We start from the raw sequence: 22,032 nt of genomic DNA, 5'->3' as shown, positions 1-22,032 counted from the left end.
AAGTGTGGAGAGATATTTATAATTAACAAATAAAGCAGCATCCTCATGAAAATTAGGTGAGGCTGAAATATGCTTCTGGTTTCTATATTCTACTCAGGGTTATGGTGGGGTTTTACATTGTCCTGACTGTGTCTACTCAGATGAGTTCTCACCATTTCCCTGCAGTTCAGCATTTTAGTATCACAGAATAAATTTCTCTGCCATTAACTCATTGGACCAGCCAAACAACAAGGGGCCTTTCTAATTACAAAACTCTGAGGCACAATAGAATGGCTCGCACTGTGGTAGAAAGAAGCCAAGAAATGGGTCTTCTCACTCTACATTTGAAAAAATACAGGGCAAAAGTTTCTACACCTCAGTATGTCACATAATCCAGATGGCCACTGTGACCTGGATGGGGGAGAAATTCACTCACTGCTTCCTCTGCCTCTTAGGACACAAATGGCCAGTCAGAGGCTCAGAGACTGCTCTTTAACTTTTCTCACAATGGAAATGTAACTGTCAATGACAATTTCTGGACCATGGCCAGCGCCGCTACAAGTGGAAACATAGTAATTAAAGTAAGATGAACAAAAACCAGAGAGTGGGTTGACTCTGGTTGGCGTCCCATGTAGAAGAGTTCCACGGTAAAAGTGGAGGCATAGTTTCCTTCAGGCTCCCCTATGTCCTGATCTCTAATAGAATCTTGTATATGCTGTTTTCAATTTAAAGTGCCTGCTAGTAAAACCTGCAGACCGCTATAACTCTGGAAGGCTAGTTTCAGAATACTCGATATCCTCTCAGAGGGAATGACAGTAAGCAGGAGATCCTAATGCCGTAATCCCCAAAAGATAACTTGGCTTGAAGATGCAAGGCTGCCATTTGAAATAAAGTGATCAAAAGGCCATTTTTAGGTCACTGAACCCCAAAAGTTAAAGCTGATAAATATCATTCCAGGCATTTTTCATAAATGCAGGCTCTCAGCCCCCCTTTTCCAATTCAGATGGTCTGGGTTCAGGCCCAAGATGAGGGGGCCTGGTATGTCATTGTACATGGTTCTGGGGTAGCTGATCTGTGAAACACTCTCTGAATGCTGCCAATCTGAAGTATGAGAGGCTCAGAAATACAGCAATAGGAGTTTAGATTTTTTCTTTTTCTTTGTTTTTATCCTTACCCGAGGACATGTTCATTTATGAGAGAGAGAGAGAGTGAAAGAGAGAGAAGGAAGGAGAGAGAAACATCAAATAATTGCCTCCTACACACCTCCCAACTAGGGATTATACCCACACCCTAGGTAGGTGCCTTGACCAAGAATCAAGCCCACGACCTTTTGGTGTACAGGATGATGTTCCATCCAACTGAGCCAATCAGCCAGGGCTAGATTTTTCTTGAAAGGTGAATTTTAAGTTGCATTTGTTATATATTCTCTTAACTTACTTTGGTACCAGGTAACTCCGAGATTCTCTGACATCTAAAGGGCACGTGGGGTTCTGTTTGTTTTAGTGTTTTTAAGTACATGAATTGACTAGGATTAGCCATCAGGGACACATCCACTCAGTAAGCAAATAATCATTGAAAGTTAATAGAAGAAACAGTGATATGAAAGTGTTATCAATGGATATAGGGCAATTTACTTTGCAAGGGTATATTTAACAGAGATTGAGAGAGGTAAGCTTTGTTTCCAACTATTGCCAGAAAATCATAAGACATGAATGGGGGGAAAAATCACATTCAAAAAGGAGTTAATAAATAGTCTTTTTATCCTATATATTTATTAGGAAGTTCAAACAATTTGGAAAAATGCATGAGTGGTGGGAAACACCAACAAACAAAGTGGGCAAAAAAGATCCTTGATGTGATATTATACAGAATATTCTATGACAAAATAAGAATTTTGAATGTGATCATCTATGGCACAAAACATTATTAAGAGAAAATGAAGAATCCTAAATAAATTAAGAATGTACCATATTCATAGATTGGAAGGCTAGGTATTTTAAAATAACTCTTTTTCCTAAATTGAAGTATAAATTCAAAGCAATTAAAATTAAATCCATGAAGTTTTGCAAAACTTTGTGAGCCTAGGTTAAAATGTGTATACAAATGATAAAGTCCACAAATAGATAGATAGTCAAGGCCATTCTGAAGAAACAGAACAAAGTTACAGGTCTTACATTCAAGACTCATTATGAAGCTATAATAAATCAGGCAGCATGGGAATTCTAAGAAAGGAGAGCTGAATAGACCAATAGAATTTAATAGAGAATCTAGAAAATTATCTACACAAACAGTATCACTTGATTTATGAAAGCATATCACTACACTACAATGAGGAAAATGTGGTTCTTTTAATAAATGGTAGTAAGCCCACCAGCTACCTGCATGGAAAAATTTAATTTTTTATCTATAACTTACTCTTTGAAGAAAAATTTACTCTAGATTGTTCAAAGAAAAAAAATTAAATGTACAATTGTAAATATTTGAGAATATAACACTTTATATGCAGAAACTTTTTTTTACAAAACACTAACCAAAATGAAAAACCTTAATAAATTGGACAACATTAGTATAAAAAGTCTATGTTTATCAAAAGACCTTATTATAAGAGTTATAACGTAGGCCACAAAAGTAGAAAACACTTGCCACACATCTATCTAACACAGGAAACATGTACTAAGTACATAAAAAACTCATACAAAAAACTAAGCCCAAGCAAGCAAAAAAGCTTTTTAAAATGTTCAAAATGTTTGAACCGTCACTTCACAAAAAAAAGGCATCCAAATTGTGAATAAACTTATAAAAATGTGCGCAATCACATTAGTCATCATGGGGAGAAAATTAAAACCATAACAAACAAATTATATTCTCACCAAATGGCTAAGGTTGAAAATATTAACAATACCAAGTGCTACCAAGATTTGAACTAAGGACACTCTCACATACAGCTGCTGGAATAAAAATTGGGATAACCATTTGGGAAAAGGACTTGGTAGTACTTACAAAAACAAATGTTGCTACAACCAAACCATGGCACTCTTAATATTCAACACATTGAACCCACATTTTAATATAGACATATAAAAATATTCATAACAGTGATCTTTAGAATAGCCCACAAAAGAAAAAATTCAAATGTAAATAAATTCTAGTATATCTATACAGTGGAATATCATACAACAGTAAGAACAAGGAAATTATTGTTACACATAACAATAAGAATAAATAACAACTTTGTAGTTGAGTAAAAGATGATGGATACAAAAGAATCATATCTTTGTCCCATGTATGTAAAGTTAAAAACAGGTCAAACTAACTGATAGTATAGAATTCCTGTAAATGGTTACCTTTGGGGAGGTAGCATGGGTCTTTGGAAGTTTTAGAATATTCTTTTTTGATGTGTGATGGTTACTCATGTGTGTTCACCTTTTGGAAGTATCCTGAACTGTACCCTTATGATCTGTGCACACTTTGGTATTAATGCCATAATTTAATAAAAATATTACTTTAAACATTTTTACCTGAATTTTAAGCAGAATAAAGAAAATGTGCTATTTTCTCATATGGGACACCTTTTCCTTGCACTATGTTAAAAGAAAACTGTTTTCTTGCTGGACTTTCTTTTCTCTTGAATAACATTTTCAACAACAAATATAAAAGTAATTTTCCATAAAAAAGAGAAAGCGAGATTAATTGTGCAAATACAGGAAATAGATAATGAGAGTCTAAATTGTGTGGAAATAGAGATAAGCGATAGAATAGAAAAAGTGTTTCACCAATAGAAATCACAGGACCTGAAATTCAATTATCTATTGGATAAGGAAAAAAGGAAGTAAAAATCTAAAGTTTCCAGTCTGATAGATTTGAATGATCATGCAATTGAACATAATGAAGAGCTTTTTTGAATATGTTTGGTTGGAGGTATTGGGAAGATATCTAGATGGATATATTTTCATGCAACTGAAAATATGGTTATGAAAGTTAATAAAAATGTCAAGACTAAATATGTAAATTTGAATCTTTTCAAATGTATGTTTTGTGTTCCAAATTTATATTTTATGAATAAAGCCCTGAGAATGAATACAGTCCCCTCCCCACACTGAGGAAATGTGTAGTGTGAAGGGAGGAAAGGAGGCCTGACAGAAGCTGAAAGCATAAGTTGAGGAAGTTTCAAGCAATGAGTCCACTTGCCAATTATTTTAACTGCCTTTAGGTGTCCATAACATATCTAAACACAGAGCATACATAATTTTCATACTGTCTTGTTTTCCTTTAACATCTGTTTTCCAAGTATAAGAATTCTTACTAGAAGCATCACAAATAGCACCTGGTGTTCCACAAAACTTAATTTATCACTCACTTCTGCACAATAGTATTACCAGGAAACAGTGTTAGATTGAATCTGTTATAATGATAGTCATTTCAAAAATACCTTGCAACTTAAATAAGATTGATGTGAACTTATGTCTATAGTCTCACCGGTGAATTTCAGAGGTCTGAGTCAGATATTTATAATAATCTGCTAGAATATAAATACTATTGAGGAGAACCACAATTTAAATCAAAGTGGAACATAAAATATTCCCAGGTTGTATAAGATTATTGACAAATACTTATGAAATTATTTAAGTTGCTAAAAATATTATAGTTTTATTCTGAAGCATGCTCATGCAATACAGTTCTGGAGTTCATAACATAGTCTCTGAATTCATACTAACAATACCACTGAGGAAAGAAACATATTCCACTTCCTTGTCTGTGAATCCATTGTTCTGTCTATCTATTGTTACATAACAAGTTACCCTCAAAATGTAGTAGCTTTAAACAATCCCCATTTTATTAGATCTCCCAGTATTGGGGGGTCAGAAATGCTGGCAGGGCTCACCTAAGCATCTCTTCTGCTCCATGTGGCATGGATTGAGGTCCATTCATCAATTAAGCTGATAGATCAACTGGTTAAAAGATTGGATTGAAGGCAACATGTCCTACATGTTTAGTGTCATGGCAGGGAAGACTAGAAGACTAGGCTCAGCTATGACCAAGTGACTCGCAAGTGACTTCTCTAGCACGATGGTTTCAGAACAGTCAGACAAATGCTGGTTCAGCATTCCTGGAGTCAGTGCTCTAAGAAAGAGGAAGTGGGCACTGCAAGTTCTTAAGGCCTGAGACTGAACATGGGCACAATGTTACTTCTGCTGTCATCATTTTGTCAAGTCACAGAAGCTACTCAAGCTCAAGGGGAGGGAACAATAGACCCGTACTCTAGAGGGCAGAAATGTCAAAAAATCTGAAATTTTCTTTAAACTGCGCAATGATAATAAATCATTTATAATCCTGAATATTAAATGTTTGTATATACCAACTTAGATTCCAAAATCAAAATGAAAGCAAATCTGAAAGTAGTCAAATTGCAGTGTATTATTTTTTCTCTGAAAAACTTTTTTTATTTAATTGTTGTTCAAGCATAGTTTTCTGTCTTTTACTCCCATCCCAGCCTACCCCCCAGTGCTCCCCACCTCCCTCCCATTTCCACCTCTCCCCTAGTTTTTGTCCATGTGTCCTTTATACTTGTTCCTATAAACCCTTCCCCTTTTCCCCTGGAATTCCCTCACGTCTCCCATCTTGTCAGCCTGTTCTCTATTGCAGTGTATTAATTATTTTTTTAAAAATATATGACTATCTAAATATGGACCTGTTGGGAAGCACCCTGCCTGGTTTCAGAAGCTGTAATCCCCCCATGGCTAAGGCTGAGTGAATGATCTTGGGACCACAAGCCACTAAGGAGACAAAGCTTATCTCCCTGGCAGGGGTGCCACCTCTGACCACTTTACTTCACCCTACCTGGCCCCCAGTGCATGATCAGTTAGACAATGACAGGTAAGATTCCTCAAGGGAGGAACAATCTAAGACAGGCACAATCATGAGGGAGCCCCCAGGGAAGGACTTGGGGGGCTGCAGCAAAAAGGGGTGATGGACCCTTGCCCTTCGGCTTTGACATAGCCTGAGTCCTCATTCTGTCTGCAAGAAGTCTCCTAATCTCTAGGCTGCCTTACTTCCCCTGCCTGACTTAATCCTGAAACAATGGCAGAGGGTGGTGCAGCCCTGTGCTGGAAAGGGTGGGTTCCCCTAGGCCATTAGGCCTGAGAAAAAAAAAAATGCATAAAATCCTGTGAAACCTGCTTTGCTAAGAATGCTCTCAATTTTCTGATAAGTGTCCGAGCAGGATGTGAGTTTGTTTCCCAAAGTTCTGTAGCCCTTTAGTTAATTGACCTTGACTCAGAATAAGCCCTTGTAGTTCTTTGTATGTTATCTATTGTTTGATCCTTATTGCCCGACATTGATTGATGAGCTCTACCTGTATTCCTGTGCAAATTGAACCCAGTAAAAGCCTATTAAGGAAAAGGCTCTTGGCCCTTCTCCTTTGAGAGATCTGCCACATTTCCTCCCCAAGCAGATCATGTCTTGGTAGACTTACTTATATCTGTGGTGGCCTGGGGCCGGGGGGCTGTGGGTGGAGCCCCCCCAACATGGACCTAACAATATCTGACATGAAAATTGAGAATAAAAATGAAATAGATGATCCTGGATAATTAGTAATCCAGAGTAATGAGTAATATAATAAGAACATAGAAAGACTAAAAATTAATTCAATTATTTTTGATGCCTTGATTTACTGATAATAAATTTATCCTGTCCCACTTAGAAAACAAATGATTTTTGGTTTTTTCTTTACTAATTATTTAAGCAATACAGATTCATAATTTTGTACATATCTAAATCTATTTGTGTTTCATTTTGATGCCTAGTGTTTCAGAACAGAAAGTCACTGCAACTGTATTCCTCCTATATGCTAGGCCTTGTGTTAAGCACACTACTTATATAACTATAATCTTCAGAACCAGTCTTTGAGTTGAGGATTATAATCCTCATTTGATACATGATGAGATTAAAACTGAGGTTCAAAATATGTGTATATGTATATATACATATATATACATATATTAATACATATATCCACATACAAATATACTTAGATGTTATATATAAATAATATTTCATGTAAGATTATAGGTGTGTATATAATACATGCATATAGCATATGCATATGCATATAATAGTAAATAATTATGCATATTCCTACTGCATATAATATATTAATGCAGTATGCATATTCATACTGCATATTATACAAATATTATGCATATATTATATACACACCTATATTATAAGTGTGCATATAATTCATGCATATAGCATATGCATATACATATAATAGTATATGCATATATTATAGTTATGCATATAGTATCTATACCTATGTTATAGGTGTGTATATAATACATGCATATAGCATATGCATATACATATAATAGTAAATAATTATGCATATTCGTACTGCATATTATATATTATATGCAGTATGCATATTCATACTGCATATTATACAAATATTATGAATATATTATATATACCTATATTAGTGTGTATGTATGTGTATATGTATTGGCATTTCTCAAATTATTTACCCTCCTTCTCTTTCTTAGAATAGAAATGAACACTATGGTAGTCTTTCAGATGTATCATTCTATTATCTTGAATGCAGCATGCCAAATTAGCTTTTAAGTTACAATATGCTTTTATGTACATGACCAATAAATATTCTGGCCATGTTTTCTCTTCAATCACAACTAAAATTGAATAAATGTTAATTATTATCAGCAGTTTTCACTGCAGATACAACAGACAGTGTGGTTACAATCTGGGGTTACAAAAATAAATCAATGCCACACCATAGAGGTCCAATACTGCTTTACTCCCTGTTCTTCAGATGACTAGAGATGTTCAGCTGACAGTAGAGGATAGTAGAGATCACCACGATGTGATTGGGCAGGTCAGCATCAGTAAGGCATGATGCACAGGTCTGGTTTTCAATCATGCTAATAACACCCTAGTGAGCCACAGCACAAAGAACCTGATTGGGATTTGTCTGATAGTGATTAGAGATATTTGTGTAAGACCTTCATTTGCATTGTTCATTAGGGGAACTGACCTACCTAAAGGGAGTGGGCCAGGGATTCTGCATTCAGACATGCTGCTGTATATTGGGCAGGAATGTCAATCCATATCCTACTTAAAGTATTTTATTGACCCCCAAATATCCTGAGGATTCAGTTCAAATTTTTTCTTGGCACCTAAGTACTTGCTGTGGCACCGGCTACCTCTCCAGTTATATCTCTTACCTGCCTCATTCCCCTTCCTTTGTGCAACACTGAGGTCCAGGCAGACTGAAACTTCTTGATAATGTTAGTGTGCGATTCTTTCACTTGCTTTTCTCCACAGATGTCCTCATTTGTTGAGGAACTTGAGAAATGCCTGGCAAGCCCAAAATATCAAGTAGGTGGAACGATGCCCCAAGCCAGTGTTGAATTGTAATATGCACACAAGATCAGCCTCTTGACCCAAGGTGAATGGATAAAACCAATGACAATCCACTGTGGAGCTGGTGAGATAGAATCCATCCCATATCGGAGCCCAGGCAGAAGAAGCAGAGCAAACAGAATCCAGAAGAGCCTACCAAAACTTTTGTGAGAAGAGAGCTGGGCCTCAAAGAGGCATCTGATTAGGCTGGTGTCATAGTCACAGGGAGTTACTCTCCATTTTCCTTCAATTCTGATTCCAAGACAATGTTGTTAAAGCCTACAGAACACCTCCTAGAGGTCTCAAATTAGGAGGAATATATGAGAGTAGAAGGTGTCTGTGCTACACTGGTAGGATATTCAGTGATAATTCACCTTAAAAAAAGTGAGAAAGACACACTCAGTAACTTTTTTGCATATGGTGAATCTGGTGTGTCTATAAAGCTAGATGCTGCCTGCCTCGTATGTGGCTTTCACTAAATTAAATTAGTAAAGTGAAACCTCAAATCAAAATAACTTAATCAAAACTGGTACATCAGAGATGACAACCGTGCCCTGGAAAACTCAAATGATTTTCAGCTTCACAATTCAGGTAAGGTGGGGGCAGGATGCGTCTAATAGCAGAAACAATGCCCATCAACATTTGATTAGATTATTATTTCCCTCAGAAAAATTATCCTTATGAGTTATTTTTATTTTATAAGTAAGTTAGAAAATCAAAGGCTCCCAGTCAGAAGACTAAAGGCTAGGCTGAAATTGATGGGCTCACCTTGATCTGCACTCATTAGGCCTTTGAGGGTCTGAGATGAACAACTAGAGGGAAACGCTGATATGTATTCAGTTTAAGCCTGAGGGTTGCTACACCCTTCAGTAGCTGCAAGAGCCCTGGGGGTTAGACTTCTTCTGGAATAGGGGACACAAAGGTTCTCAGGGAGAGGGTTAAATTTATCAGATTAGAGACCTGACAGGGAAGTGGAGTATCAGAAAGAAAAATAAAGAGAGAAAACTTACAGTGAACAAAGCACCTATGAAAAAGGTCCTGTCTATAAAGGCTTTAATTGGTCAGAGGTTTCCTGTCTCAGGTCCAAGGAATCTCTAGTTAGTCAGCCCTTCAATCTTTATAGCTTTTGAAGAGAAGTGAACAGAAAGTCATTGGCTGCTTCAGGTTTATTATCATGTAGAACCATTTTGGGGTTATTGGCAAAAAGAAAAGCACCCACTGTCCATAGAGCAACATGTAAGATTCTATGCATAGAAGATATTTAGACTATATCCTTTAATTCTATCATGCAGGTTAGAGAAAGTCTCCCTTGAGAACAAAGATTTCAGTTTTTGATGGAGAAAAAGGGGTTTATTTTCAGTATAATGGTTAGTTGTCTTTGGGGGAAATTGCATGTATTTTCTAAATTTATATTCATTTAAATGAACACAGCAAATCAAAACTTGAAATTGCCTAGGCTGTCCACAGCACTATGCCGATTGTCAATTGATGGCTCTTTGTTCTTTTTTGGGTGTGTGCTGTAGTTCTTATTTCTTTTAATGTAATGTAAGAAATGAGGACATTGAAAGTTATTTGAGGATATCCGTAGCTCAAAACTCTAAAAATCTCTGAACCATCTCCCTAATTGACAAAAACACCTTACGTATATAGGTGAGCTTTAATGTATATTTTGTGAAAATTAGATGGATGGGCTGAGTGTGGAGACATAAACTGTTTTGATGAGGATCATGGCAGTCACCCATAGCAGAAGAAACAGCAGCATGTAAAAGAAGAGGAGAAAAAAGGGGAATGAAGAAAACAAGTTCTTTGGGGAATTATGAGGTTCATTTCTTTTATCACTGTAGGAATGTTCCAAGGGCTGTAAAAATTCACAGATAAGGATAAAATTTTGCTTCAGTGCTCATTTGGGTAGAAGCCAACTTTGAAGTGAGATAAAGAAAATATTTCCACGTACAGACATAAGCCTTCTGAGAGAATCACAAAAGAAAGAATGGGCCTGGACCCTGATCTAAATCTCGAAATCCTAGCTACTCTGAAACAATCTCAATTGATTTTGCATGACAGACAAGTCTAAATTTGGGTTTCCTCAGAGTCATACCCTAAGACAGGGGTGTCAAATTCATTTTCACCAGGGCCACATCAGCTTCACAGTTGCCTTCAAAGGGCCAAATGTAATTTTACAACTGTATAAATGTAACTGCTCCTTAACTGTTAAGGAGTTGAAATTATATTCAACCCTTTGAAGTCAACCGTGAGGCTGATGTGGTCCCTGGTCAAAATGAGTTTGACACCCCTGCCCTAAGACAAGGATTTACATCTATAGTGGGTTGAATGATGGCCCCTCAAAAGATCTGCCTACCCAGAAGCTTGAATGTGATCTTATTTGGGGAGAAGCAAAAAGGCCTTTGCAACTGTTATTAGGTTAAGAATCTTAAAATGAGATCATTTAGGGATTAGGTGGGACCTAAATCCAATGACAAGTGTCCTTAGAAGCTGGAGGTAGAACATCTGGCTACAGAAGAGAAGAAGGCATCCTGATGGCACAGACAGAGATTAGAATGATTCTGCTGCTGTCAAGTGCTGTCTGGAGGCACCAGAAACCAATGAGGTAAGCAAGGCTCCCCTGAGCTGTAGGCTCCCTAAAGTCTTCAGAGGAAGAATGGCCTTACTGATACCTTTATTTCCGATTTCTGGCCTCCAGAACTGTGAGAAAGTAAATTTTTGTTGTGGTCATTTGTTATGGCAGCTGCAGAAAACTAAAGCAGGATCCAAGTAGGTAAAAGAAAATATTGGCATGGGAATAGAAAAGTGAGACACAGAGAAGTCAGTCAAAAAAATAAAGTAAAAAAATAAAAAGGTTATCTAGCTGGAGCAACTGGAGCAACTCAGTTGCAACTGAGCAACTGGAGCTTAACATTGCTGGAGAAAGCCCAAGGTCCAGCATACATGTTCCTGAGAGCTCACAGATATGGGGAGAAGGGAGCTGGGGTGTTCATAGATCTGCTCCAGTGCTCCATTGGGGTGTGACTTCCCCAGCACTTCCAGCTCCCCTTGGAATGGAAAAGTTGGCTCCAGCAGTGGGAAAATAACCTCATGCAGAGACACGCAGGTACTATCACTTCGAGGTCTGGCCACTATGGGAACATTTAACTCTATTATCTGGGGTGAGGCATGGTGAGCCCAGGCACAGATCAAGAGAGGAAAACCAAAAAGAGTCTTGACAATTTTGTTATGCTCACACTTCCCTGAAAAACAAACAAACAAACAAAAACACAAAGCAAGCCATGTAGGGCCATTCAGGGAAGCACTCAGGTGGGCTGTTAGGCAGAAGGAGAGAGCGAAATTGTGGACACATGCTGTTATTGTTCTTTTCAAGAGAAGAAATGGGCAGAGCACAGTAACTGGGTTTAGAATTGTCTGGTTTGAATAACTTCAGTGGGCTCCATGCATAGGGGCTGCATCTGCATCTGACTGTGTGGTGCCCAACGCCGAGTGCCTGATAAAAGAAGTGTTTGGGAGTGTGGACTTAATTGGCTGGTCAAGAAAGGGACTGACCAGCTTCCAACACAGTGCAGTGAAAATAAGATCCAAATTTCTATTATTATTTGCAAAGCCCTAGAAATCACTTACAGTCATTCATTAAAAGTCCCCTAAACAGAAAGGAGAAATTGATAAATATTCATCTTTGTCCTTTGTCCCCTTCATCAGAGTTTGAAAAAGAATCTGCATTCAGTCTACAAATGTTTATTGATTGCTTAGACTATGCCAGTGATCAAATTCTGAGGATGCAATAAACAAAACAGACAGAATATGATTTTCTTATAGCATTTACATACTCCATAATTAAGGCTTTTGAAATACGACAGTAAAGAAATAAGTACATTTTTACGGTGTGGCAGATGGAAATTCTTGGGTGTTTTAAAGATCATCCCATCTGGTATAACAATAACTACAAATTAAGTAATATGAAAAAGCTTATTTCAATGTCAAACAGCAACGTCACAGTTTCCGAGGCATCCTTTCAGTCGTCATCAGGTGTGGAAGCGTCACTTGATGCCCATCTTTAGGACACTGCTGCCTTCTGTTTGCCTCTACAAACACTGTTGACATGGAAAAGGATATGTACCTTTAAACCCAGAGAGCAGAGGTAACAGGTCCCGTTTGAAATGGTTGCTAAGGGACCATTCTATATAAATTAATTAGTAAACATCAACTCTGGTTTCAAAGGGCAAAGAAGGTCTCTCAGTCAAGAAGGGAAAATCACTCCCTAGTGATTGGGGAAGAAAGCCATTATAGGGTTTGCTCATGCACACCAGCAGCATTACACTACAGCATAATTTCTTTTTGTTTAGAGGCTTTCTCTTTCCCCATCCTTTAGTGTTTCCCATTGTTTTAGTTATTCCTTCTAACATTTTTTCTGCTTCGGGCAGCAAGGGGAAAATTTAAGTAACGTGGAAGGGCAAGCTGGTCATTTTATCTTTTAAAGGTGAGCAGAAGATAGGCATGTCTTTCCTGCAGGGGGCAAAAACATTGAAGAGACATCGAACATAAGGTTTTTGATATTGACTTTAAAAAACCTGAGAGTGTTATTGGAGCTATAAATAAGTACAGGAAGTATTTTTTTATCAGGGACAGAAAGATTAAGAATGATTTCTATAAAATTGTTGTGGGAAATAAGATTTAGGTTAGGGAGCTAAGTATACCTGTATGTTTACATCCTTTAAGTATTGCTATAAATGGTTTTGATGATTATATAAACAGTTTGTTTAAAATGATGCTTAGATATCTTCATAATTTTTTTATTATAAAACATAATTCAGAAGAAATTCAGGTAGAACTCTGACTTGGATAACTCATAGGAAGTCTAGCTGTTGGGGGCAAGAGGACCAGGATAACATAATTGTTCATCTAATGACAGGTTAATTGAATTTCATGAATAATTATGAGAAAAAAAACCCTTCTAGTATTCAAGCCTCGTAAACATTACAGGCATTAAAATAAGAGCTAGAGAAAGGTATAGAAAATGTAAAGCTAATTGGCTTTCCTATTAGAATTTATTTTTGTTAATGCTGTCACACTTCCAAAGTATAACAACAATTTTGTTTTTTTAAGATTTTATTTATTTATTTTTAGAGAGACTGGAAAGGAGAGAGAAAGAGGAGAGATATATGTGTGAGAGATACATGGATCAGTTGCTTCTCACATGCCTCCAGCTGAGGACATGGTCTACAACCCAACCCAGGCATGTGCCCTGACCAGGAATCGAACCAGAGACCTTTCCACAGACCAGTGTTCAGTCCACTGAACCACACCAGCCAGGGCAGAACAACTTTAATTTTAAAAGTATATGCTCGCAAGGCATTTTTACTTTAAGTATAGTTTTGACATAAATTAACTCAAAAATAAAATGTGACTAGCTAAAGCAGTACCTTACTAATTAAATATTGAGAAGAGGTGAATTTTCTCTTCCTTAAAGCTGGTTCTCAATGAGAGGAACAAGAAAGGAAAGACCTCCCAATATGGTAGATAGCATTCAAGTTATTGAGTTATGAGAGAAGATTTGCAAACTTCAAATTTAAGTCAGCTTTACACGTCAGATAAGATCTCTGTTGTATTTTATTTCTTTAAATAAAGGATGGGAAAAGATCATTTTCATGCCCTTCTCTCCTGCTGTTCTATAATATTTGCCTTCATTTTATTTATCTAGTCCTTGGTTGTTTGGTAAAGAGGTAATCCTATGGGACCCTCATCATAACACCGTGAAGGCAAATGGACTGCTTCATTTCCCATATGCAGGTAATTACAGAAGGTGTGGAAGAAGCTAGCACTTAATAGAGATTTTTTTTTTAAAGATTGAATACCTACTCACTGTTATTGAAATTTTTCTTATTACAGATCAGGTTACATGTATTTATCGTAGGTGGGAAGGTTAGACTTCTGCTCCGTTAAGATGCAAACTAGGACATTGGTATGCACAGTGAGACTTCTGAAACCAAGGGGTAATATTGGATATTTTCCTGGAATAAACTGGCACTAGATATTGGGAAAAATAAATGTGTCTGAGCAGTGTTGTCAGGCAAGAAACATTTATGTGATGTTCATACTACACCTAGCCCTTCCTGCTGGTTTTTGTGAAACTGAGTGTTTAAAAAGATAAATATTGGACTCTTGGCTTTTGTTTCCATGTTTGTTTACTTTAATTCAATTCAATGAGTGATATCTATGAAACCATTAACATTGTCTTGGCATATACCAGAAGCTTCTCTGGAACTTAGGAAAAATAAATGAATATGTGAAAAATTAAAACAAAAAGGTAGGAGAAGACCAAAAGAATAAGATTCTTCCCATCACTGAACTTTGCTATGAATTTGGCATGGTACCAGGTACATTTGTTAGTTTCTTCCTTTCTTTCCAAACTTTGTCATCAATGGGGGTGATTATATTAATAGCTGGCAAGTCGTTAGAGGAGTTCATGTGTGGGCAGGTCAGGGGCTTTCCTATCCCCACCCACAGGCTTTCCCTCCTGACTTAGTTAAATTGCATCCACAGACCTGTGAGGTGGGCTTGCTTCTGAGCTGATGTTAGTGGGTCAAAAAGTGTAGTATTACAATCAGGGAAATACGGGACTAAGATACAGCACTTTAAGGGGAGACACATTCTCCTTTGTCGAGTTGCCTTCATATGCACAGAAGGTCTTGTTCAGCATTTGCCTCTCAGAATAGAAACTTTTGGTTCCTGTCTGCCCACTTTTCAGTTTGTGCCTGTTGCTTCCACAAGGGAAGTTTGGAGGTAGGGAAATATGTATGCAAAATGCCGTATGTCTTACAGTGTTAAAAATATCTAAAACTATTACACATCCATTTCAACTAACAAATAACTAATTGAGAAAAAGCCCAAACTGAGAATGAAACAAGCATTTTTTGTTGCAAAATAGAATTTTTCCAGAACTGTTATGGTTATAAATGAAGAGCTCTACTCGCCATGATCTAAAGAGAACCTTCTATTTAGATTTAAACTGTAAAGTCGAAAGAAGGTCCGCAATTGTCCATCGGCAGTCAACTATGCCCTGGCACAGGAGGCCCACAACCTGCCTCAAAACAATCTTTTCCTGGCAGATGTTCTAGTTGTGTTCTTCGAAGAGAGCCAAACTGCCATCCCCAGAAGAGGCGGTTCAAACACTGGCGTTCCTTGGAGGTTGACAGACAATGGGCTCCCCCTAGGGGCGGACGAGCGTCCGCAGAGGGAAAGCAGGTGGCAGGTTGCCAGGAGACCAACCCCTGGGTGCTGCAGACGGGGAAACACAGGAGCAGAGTGTCTCCTTTCTGTGCCTTGTTTGGTCAGGCAGTTTCATAACTCTCTAGCACAACAGCTGGATGTAGATTCTGCTTTATTTAAAGCTCTGAAGCCAAGTTCGTCTCTGTGAATCCCAATGGAGAAACTTTCCTATGTCACTTTCTCCTTCTCCAGGGCCGGCTCCCTGATTTCCTTACACGCTTTGTATTTATTTTTCATTCCTGCCCTCGCAAACAGAAGACAAAGCTGGAGGAGTGTGTTGGGAAAAAATGGATGGCTGAGCTCCAGTCGTCCCCGGAGCAATGCGACTTAATGAGGGTATTTTCTTCTTATGGCTTCATACCTACAGAGCTCTTTCCCTTCTAAAAGCCCAAAGAACAATTCTGGCCTTGATTTCGCCTCAGCAAGATGCCATAAGGTTTAAGAAAATACAGTTTCAAAAGAGGCTCTAAAGAAAATCATAGTGTACTCCTTTGATTACTGTATTTATGCCACATTATAAGATATATAGTTGTAGGTGTTTCTGGACCAAATCTTTTATTATTCTGATTATCCTTTGAATAGTTTTTAGGTGCCTTAGAAAGGATTTTACAATTATTTCCTTTATTACCTCAGGTCTGTACTCCAGAGCCTCCTTCTTGGTGGCAACTTCCCTGATTGTATTATTTAAAATTGCAGCTCACCCCCCACCAGCACTCCCTCTGCCCCTACTGTGCTGTATTTTTCCATGCTGCTTCTATCAGTCAGGGTTCAATCAGAGAAACAGAACCACCAAGAGTAATATGACATATGGTGCATTATGGAAATAAGACCGTCCACAGTTGTGTGAGGAGCTGCACAAGTGAGGGTCTACAAAAGAACTGGGAGATCAGAAAAAAATCCTAGCCCAGCCCTTCTAAAAAACTCTTGCTTTACATGAGTAAGTAGAACTTGCACAAGAATATGGGAATTCGAGGCATGGCCAGCTGGAGTGGGGCGGCATGGGAGAGTCAATGGACAAAAGGCTCTTGCCTTTTCTTCATTGGTCAACCTGCAGTTGCTGTCAGCCCATAGAGCAGATGTCAACTGTAAGAGCTGTGCACCGTTCAGGAAAGCAGAATCCTCTGCATCATGATGATCTTCAGATAGTATGACTGCTGCTTCACTTCCAGCTTCCTACTCTTGTGTAAATTCCAGTTTTAGTCAACTTTAACCCAGAACCATATAAGTAAAGGGATCCTGGGATACATGGTTCCAGCAAAACTACCACAGATTTTAATTTCCTCTTACATATTATATAATTACATATTTCTTTTTTATCTGTATGCGCATACCCATGTACATACACATACAAATGATCCTACACTCTATGAGCATAGGGATTTTTATCTGCCTTACACACTTCAGTATCTAGAGCAGTGCTTGACTATAATCAGTACAGGGTGGAGCAAAATAAGTTTATAGTTATTTGTGTGAAAAATAATACAGTAGTTGATAAATAATAATATAATAATAAACTCAGTCTTTCACATACTCACAACTGTATTCAATGATTTGGTGGATAATCAAATCTTTGATGGATAATCTTTGCTGGAATTTTGTATTGCTCTCTGAGAACAAGGCCTATGTCAGGACCACTAATTTATGGTTGACAAAACCTAGGTTCAGGAAGTGAATAAGTGGTCAATTCCAAGAAACTGAGCAAGTTACTGAATCATCACTGGAGACTTGAGTGCCTGCCAGTACACAGATGTCACCTAGTGTGACACTCGCCTGTGAGAAGTCCACTCAGCCTAACACCAGCAGTGGCCTTATTTCTGTTTGTAAGCCCAGGGAAGCTTACAGTTCAGAGTATAAAAGAAAAAAAGGCTAATGTAGATGGACCTAGTCTGTCAGTTTTATTCATGGGAAACTGGGAATTAATCTGTGGAGATGCATATTTTCAGCATTAGGTACTAAGGTCTTAGGAATTCATTTTGTTAAATGTCTTAAAAAGACCTCAATTCCTATTAGTGTAAGTGGGTCACTGTTCCTTATCCTATATGTTTCCCGAGTCAGATTTTCTTCATGGCTGGCTGACCCATAACAGACATTATGTCCTTCCCTCAAATACTGCTACTATCAGACTGTCTGGTAGCCCTATTGTTTAGCCTTAGAAATTCCCCAAGATCCTGCAGGTACATTTGTTTCTAAGAGTCTCCTTACCTGTGAAAAACATCATATGTTGATGCCCATTACTTAATCACTGAAAAAGGACTAAGACATTTAGCTGATTAAAAGGTCTAAAAGACCTACAAACCGGGGCACATACCCTGATATTGGAGGCAATGGGGCAGCATTGTGAAATGTGAATTGAATTTATTACTCAGGAACTCAGAGATAACAAGTCAGGCACACAAAATGTGTACATAAAGCCCATCCGGGAGCCCTTTGGTTGCAAGTGAAGCTTGATTCACCATGGCCCTTGGGAACCTGTGTACAGTTGGGGTGGTTTTCATTGTTAAGTGAAAGCAAATAACACAATGTGACTTAAACAATCTAAGAGAGTTATTAGCTCACAGAATTGAATGATTCTGCCTGAAGGCATGGATTGATCAGAGCTCCAAATGCACTTCTTTTCTGTTTTCTTCTCTGTCTTTTCTATCTCTTGTCCTCTGACTTCCTGCACAGGATGGCTGCCCACAGTGTGAAGGTATGGGTTTCCTCAGTTACATACATCAGGAACAAAAGGGCATGTTTTCAACACCATTAAACAAAGTTCCAGACATTATGATAATGGGAGTGTTCTGGAACTAAACCCTGTGTCCAGAGAAATGTCATGAAACTAACTAGCTTAGGCCCAGAGTCTCTGAAAAATTATTGTGGTGGTAATGGGGTTACTCTGATATTGTAGTACAGGGCCCAATGGGTGCTGTATTAGTTTGTTTGCACTGCCATCACAAAACACCAGAGATAGGGTGGCTTAAATAACTAAAACATTTTCCCAGAGGCTAGAAGTTGAAGATCAAGGTGTCAAGAGGTTTGGTTTCTCCTAAAGCATCTCTCCCTGACTTGCAGTTGGCTTCCTTCTCACTATGGCTTTTGCTCTGTGCATGTTTGTGTTTGAGTGTCCAAATTTCTTCTTATAAGAACACTACTCAATTGTATTAGGGCCCACCCCATGATCTCATCTAACCTTAATTACCTTATTAAAGGCCCTAACTACAAATATAGTCATATTGGGAGGTAGGGCTTCAACATATGGATTTGGGTGGGGGAAGGACACAGTCCAGGCCACAGCAGGTGCTAAGATGGGACAATCCTTCTCAAAGAGCAGGACTATAATAGTGCAGGGGAGAAAGAGGTGTCAGGGAGATAGCCAATATGGCCATTATAATCTTCAAAACCCCCTCAAGTCAGTTCCTTTTACCCACAATTTCAAAACAGAAAACAAAACAAAACCCCATTAATTGTGTATTGAGCTTCCCTAGGGCAGGCTGCTGCTAGATGTGGGTCTCTGGGGCTTTGTTGTTTTATCAAAGCAAACATTTCCAGAAGTATGTTCCAAGGAGTCCCTGCCTCATGACATATTGTGTGCACGCGCACACACACACACACAACCTTAGTTAAATAAATAATGGGAAATCCCACATAATGTATTTATAAACATCTTGACTTAGAACGTAGCATATTTAAATGCCCCAAAGACATTTCAGACTTTAAAACAAAGTTTACTTTCATATCACACGGGAGTTCTCAAACTTCTTGTCAACATGGGATTTTCCCAAACAGGACTGGTTAAAATTCCCGTGGAATCCATTTGAGGAAATGCTCTTCTGAGGAAATGTTACTTTTTATTTGAGTGGGAAGAGATAAAGTGCAGGAGGGCAAATGCAGCTTGTTAAATGAGGTAATAGGCATTGACATTAGTCTAATTTTGTCTTGCTTTGCTTCTTTATAGAGAATTAACGTTTACTGGTCTGGGAAAGGAAGCTAATTTCCTTTCTTCTGGGCTAGTCATGGGGTGTCACAGAAGCGCAGCTCTGCTGCTCACTTCACAGGAACTGCTCTAGCAGAACACCCGAAGCATGTGGTCAGAGCCTGTTTGCACCTGTTGCTGCCACAGGTTGAGAGAGACAGAAACAGGAACAAGGGACATTAAGGTTCAAGAAAAATGGAGTGTGTGTGCCAAAACATTGTACAATAAGAGCTCTGCAAAGCAGGAAGGTGAGGAGCCAGTGACCAGAGAAAATAATCAGTGGCAGCAGCCTAGAGACAAGAGAGGTCCAGAGCCTCAATCTGCAAGGACTACAGGGGCTCATGTGCCAAGAGCGCAACTCCACCCCCTTGCTCTCGGGACACTCTTGCCAGTGTTAAACACTTGGACACCGTAAGAAGCAGATATTTCCAACACATAACCCAAGACATCTGTGCAAGCAAAATAAAACCGAAAAATCTGAAGGCAATTTGGAGCCTTCTAAACACCTGTGAGTCAGATAACACTCACTCCTCTTCTTTAAGAGCAGAGATGAGCTTGAACCTTCTGGGCATTTTAGCAGTTTACCATCTGTACCGATAACCCTTTTCTGCAGTACAGAGAGTCTTCCAGGAGGATGTAAAATCCAGGAACCAAGATAAGGAAATATGTTTACACCTGCTACATCTGTTCAATCGCTTGCAGGCTTGCTTCACACTGGACTCTCTGTGCAGCCACACTTTTGAAATCATTCTTGTCTGGTTAAGTTTCACATGTACTCCATGAAAGCAGAGATGAAGAATAGAAAAACCAACCTTAAAAGCTGCGTGATCTGGGATTGTGTTTCCAGTGAATACTATTTCCATTTTCCTTTTATCTTAGGCAATCATGGAATCTAAGTCATCATTAATAAGGTTAAATACTTTTCTAGAGGTAGGCAATGTTCTCACAAAGGACGGGAAAGCCATTAAATCAGTTCTGTTGGAAAGTAAAGCCTGTAGACAAGCTAATTGCAGCAAATCAGTTGATAAAATAGTAGGTTAAAAAAGAACAATAATACCAAGACAAAGAATGCAGTCATTTGTCTTTCTTCCAGAAAGAATATGACCCAAATGGCTATGGACTGTGTTGCCGGTAGATCCAGACACACGGGAATATGTTGTGAAAACACAAGCCTTAAGAAACAGTACAACTTGGACAAACCATTTTATAACAGTGATTCCTTTAACGTGTTAAATGGCTGAGGAAAGAATAGCACAGGTGGAATAGCCAAAAAGTACTCAAGGGGTTTTATATAAGACCTGCATTAAGAAAAGTGAGGCATATGCCACAGCCCACTTTGAAAACCTTTGAAGCTGGGTTGGGTGGCAAAGGCTGAGTAGGATAATGATTTTATAACAACACTGGCTGTTCAGAGCATTTGGGCCATGACATCCAGGGAAATTTACTAATACTCATACATAGCAATCTATTTTGTATTATAAATAAGAACAATAGAGGCATTCATATTGAGAAGTTTTGTGGGTTGAGTCAGCAGAGAGCATATAAGGTGATAATAGACCATATTTTAAGAGTAACTATAATTCTGTTAAAATTTCTCTATCAGGATCTATTTTTTTGCCCATCCAAACACAGAACCGACTCAAAGCAGAGTCTTAAAATTACATCATCTAGTGCAGTGTTTTCAACTCCCACCCAACCCCATCCCATGCCAATTTTAAAATGAAACAGCAAAGACAAAGTACACTGGCCAGGGCATGGGAGACAATGGAGAGCCTGGGTAAGAATCCAGTTTTTGCCTTTAAGCATAAAGCTTATTTAGAATTTCCCTTTAGTTACTGTCCTAAAAAAAAAAACTAGTTTTCTCCACCCACAAAACAAACAGGTCTTTTCTCTAGAAGACTTTCAGTTCTTAAAATTACCTTAAACAATTCCAAAATTAAAGGGAACCAACTGTATGGGAAAATATATTTCCAATAATACCTCAGACAAGGGTTTGATCTCGAAAATATGTAATGAACTCACATGACTCCACACCAGAAAGATAAACAATCCAATTAAAAAATGGGCAAAGGACCTTAACAAACATTTCTCCAGAGGGCAGACAGAGGGCCCAGTGACACATGAAAAAATGCTCAGCATCACTATCCATTAGAGAACTGCAAACTAAAACCACAATGAGATACTACTTCACACCAGTCAGAATGGCCATCATAAACAAATCAACAAACATTAAGTGCTGGTGAGGTTGTGGAGAAAAGGGCACCCTAGTGTACTGTTAGTGGGAATGCAGACTGGTGCAGCCACTGTGAAAAACAGTGTGGAATTTCCTCAAAAAACTAAAGATAGAACTGCCTTTCAATCCAGCAATTCTACTGCTGGGACTACACCTTAAGAATCTTGAATCACCA

The sequence above is a fragment of the Phyllostomus hastatus genome, unplaced genomic scaffold (genome assembly GCF_019186645.2).
Source record: "Phyllostomus hastatus isolate PE091 unplaced genomic scaffold, TTU_PhHast_1.1 phas_contig_524, whole genome shotgun sequence".
NCBI lineage: Eukaryota > Metazoa > Chordata > Mammalia > Chiroptera > Phyllostomidae > Phyllostomus > Phyllostomus hastatus.
This window is presented reverse-complemented; position numbering follows the sequence as displayed.